This window comes from Octopus bimaculoides, chromosome 6, assembly GCF_001194135.2.
Source record: "Octopus bimaculoides isolate UCB-OBI-ISO-001 chromosome 6, ASM119413v2, whole genome shotgun sequence".
Lineage (NCBI taxonomy): Eukaryota > Metazoa > Mollusca > Cephalopoda > Octopoda > Octopodidae > Octopus > Octopus bimaculoides.
Genome location: NC_068986.1, coordinates 1,857,837 through 1,861,978, shown reverse-complemented (window position 1 = coordinate 1,861,978; position 4,142 = coordinate 1,857,837).

The window sequence follows — 4,142 nt, the reverse complement described above, 5'->3', positions numbered from 1 at the left end:
ATATATATATATATATATATATATAGTCATACATATATATATATTTATTAATAAGCTTGAAAATAGTTAGATTCAATGGGTATAAATTAATTTATCAATTAATTTACATTGCCTACAATTGTTTCACTTCACACCCAATTTAAATTACAAAACATGTAATAATATAAGTTTGCATTTTGAATATTCACGGCAAAATGGACATTAGAGAGTTTATATTTTGATCAGTTGAAATACCCCCACAGACTAAGCAGATGAAAGCGTGTCTATTGTGTGTGTTCGTGTGCGTGTGTATACAACAACAACAATTAGCAAAGACAATGTAACCACTGCCACATCAACAATATATGCCTACCGTCACTAACATGTAAACCAATGCAATCCACATCTTCCCTACTATCAGCCCACCTACTTTTGAACCCAGTAGACATCAGTATGTACGTCAGTACATGTGCAGGCATGTGTGTGTGTATGAATGTGTGTCAATGTGCGTGTGTATGTATGTCTGCGTATAAGTGCTCGCGTGCATGTGCGTGCGCGAATAATCAATGAAATCTGGTGAACCTTTTTTTTAAGAAATGCATCGAACCACCCAACGAATTTACATGACTTTTCTTATAATATTAGAGTAGAATAGATCCCAAGAATACAACTTCTTTTAGACCATGGGCTAGTGAGGGGGGTCACGACCCCACCCCCCTTGTGATTTACTTTAATGGGTATTTTCATGTAGCCCTGGGTCTGACAAGCCAGAAATTTCATGTTGCCAGCAAAAAAGAAGCTGGGATGGAAGACCCCCACCACTTTTACAGCTGGAGGCAGAAAATTAGGGGTATGGAAAACTCAAACAGCTCTAACTTTGCAACTCTTTGCCAAAATATTTCAAATGACCACTTAAAATGATTGCCTGGTCAAGATCTACAAGTTCATGCAAATGATAAGCAAATTTATTCTGTAAAAAGGTCACCGGAGGTCAAAAGGTCACGAACTTTGACCTTTACCTATGATATCTTGCATTCACAGGTTTTATCTCTCGCCAAGACAATAAAGCGGTTCGGCAAAATATTCCGATAGTAGTAGGCTTAAAAAAAGTCCTGGCGATACCCCAGCATAACGTCAGTCAAATGATTGAAACAAGTAAAGGATAAAAGATAAGAGAATAGCTCCCCAGCCTTTCCTATGCCCCGCATCCCAAGGAAATGTTTGATTAAGTTTTGCACTTCCTACAAAAGGAAAAATCACTTTTAAAAATAACGAAGTCAGCTTTCTAATAACTACTTTATGTTATGAAAATTGAAGCTCCCCATCCAGTATTGTGGAATAATATAAAGCTCTTGTAATAATTAATTGAACAAAGTTAAATATGTTAAAGAGCTGATTAATAGTTATATTTTGAAAGGCGCTTTTAATAGATAGATATACTTTCACTCTTTTTCACATCCCTGTGAATTGCCATCTCGCACATGCTTAGTTCTAGATGTGTGGATAAAGCCATACGTAGTTTTAAACTTTAATAATTATTTACCGCAAGATTTATTCTCTCAGAGATGCTGAAAGTGATACTTTGAATAAGACAGATATTGATTTTTAAGCATTTTCTTAGTTGTCTTCTGATGTTTTGGTAATTCAGACGGCAGCGCCACTAGTGTTTTGCTATCACCCAGTACAGTAAATGATGGTGTCTCCCATCCATTATTGACGTCATCTCGTGTAAATACGAAGAAGGAGTTCTAGTATTTTTTTCTGGACCAAATCCATTGAGATTTGTTATGAAAACAATAAATATTTGCTGGAACATTTCGCGAAAAGTATCAAAGGATTGACTTGTATTGTGATGTTACCTCCTCTGGTGATATCTCCTGGTATAGTCCACACTCCCACATTTCCTTGTAACGCCACTAATTCAGACAGGTTATCTATTTCGTACGCATAAGCAAGTATTCCACGAAGATTGCTTTTTCTGTCAAGTCGAAATAATAATTTTTCACACGATATCGTTGGTACTGCTGTTATTATTTTGTCTTAGGTTAGTTTTGATGGAGAAGACCTATTATCAAAGCATAGTACATCTCTTTTTTTGTTTCTCGAATGCCAGGACTTAAAAGGCCGGTTATCCGGATTCCAAGGCGTTCACGTGACCGAGGTCACAACATCCACGGAACGAAAAGCGGGCCCGTTGCAGAGTTCTAGGCCAGCAGTTTTGAGGGTAGAGAGAGAGGGAGCAAGTCGCTTAAATCGATCCCAGTACTTGTCTGGTACTTTATTTTATCGACACCGAAGGGATGAAAGGCAAAGTTGACCTCGGCAGAGTTTGAACTCACGACGTAAAAAGCAGGAAAAAATACTGCTTACCATTTTGTCTGATGTGTGAACGATTTCTACCAGCCTGCCGCCTCATAGCATAACTAGCGTTACATCATTCAACATAACGTTCCTTTTCAAGACGCCGGGGTGTAAATCAAGAAATAAAGAACTATTTCTAGCAGGTCGAGCGACCACATAGAAACCTTCCCCAACCACACTCTTTGATTTATCGTATAAGCTGTTGGTCCTGCCATAACTGCGATGTTGCAGTTCCTATTGCTTCTTGTAATATGCTTTCCTTTGACTATCATAACCCAAGTCTGTGATCTTTGATATTGAAATCGAGGATCAATAAATTGGTTGTTCGTTTCTGCACAAACTCTTGACCACACAGAATATTCTTCTTTATGTTTTATCATCTAATGTTTTTTTCAGTATACAGAGAACATAGTTTATATAATTAATTTCGATTTGGTAGCCAACTAAAAGTTTTCTCCATATAATAAAAAAATATATTATCAATTCAACGGAGTAATTCCACTGAGTTTTCGGTGAAATTAGTCCGTTAGTCTGAAGGTCGATCGCAATTTACTAGAAGAATTATTAAAGGTATGAGATTTTCCTGTTATCAGAACATGGTAAAGTTTCAGGATTTCACGACAGCCACAGCTGAATCGTTAAAACATTTCCAATATTAATTGGATGATTATAAACTTGGAACTCTTAAAATTCATTTTGCATTGATAAACTGATAAAAGAGAAATATAGGAAATCTATTATTACTCGTCGAAAACACTTCGATTTCCATCCAAATTTGATCAAGTATTGTACATTTTGTGATATTGCACTTTCACGGCACTTCACTGTCTTCGCTTCCCTTAAGTACCTACTTTAAATGTCATAACCAATATCCAATTCCTGAATCTAATCATGCTGCACTAGGAATCTCCATGACTCGTTTATTCTATTTCTGTCACATGTCTTGGTGGTGTTACGAACTTTCTTTCCCACAGTGTCAGAGATCAGCTAAATCAATCAGCGTCACGTTATATACTGTTGCAATCTAAACGTTAAAGGTAATGTATAAAAGCTTCCCTTCTAGCAAAAGTAGAAGCTATTGTTATCTGAAACTTAAAATGAGAGTATGTTATTTGTGTAAGCTTCAAGTTGAACATCTACTAATCCGATTGGTAGCGTGTTTCCTTCGCCTTGTTTGTGTGCCCCAACCCTGACACACGCTTTGAAAGCAATTAACTGTCATGACACTTTTATTATATCCATGTTTCGTTAACACATTGACAGTCATCTGAACATTGAGCAGATACAGGGGTTGGACAAAATAATGGAAACACCTCAAAATTTCAAACAAATTTATTTTAATATGGGGGTAGGACCGCCTTTGGCAGTAATTACAGCTTGAATTCTACGAGGTACGGACTCGTACAAAGTTTGAATTGTTTCCAAAGGAATTTTTGTCCATTCTTCAGCTAAAACAGTCTCCAGTTCTTGTAGTGATGATGGTGGAGGATATCGACTCCTTACTTCTTTTTCTAAAACGCATCGCCAGAAAAGTTTTTAAGCCTAGTACTATCGGAATCTTTTGCCGAACCGCTTAGTTACAGTGACTGTGGTGGCCAGATAAGATGTTCATCTTCACTGGAATGTTCTCCGTGCCATTCAGTAACAACTTCAGCTGTGTGAATTGGTGCATTATCATCCTGAAAGGTTGTGTTTCCCCCCGGAAACAGTTCCGCAACCATTGGATGATTTTGATAAGATAAAATGCTTAAATAGTCTATTAATTCTGTCATGAAGGGAAACCATTGGGCCGGCGGATTTCC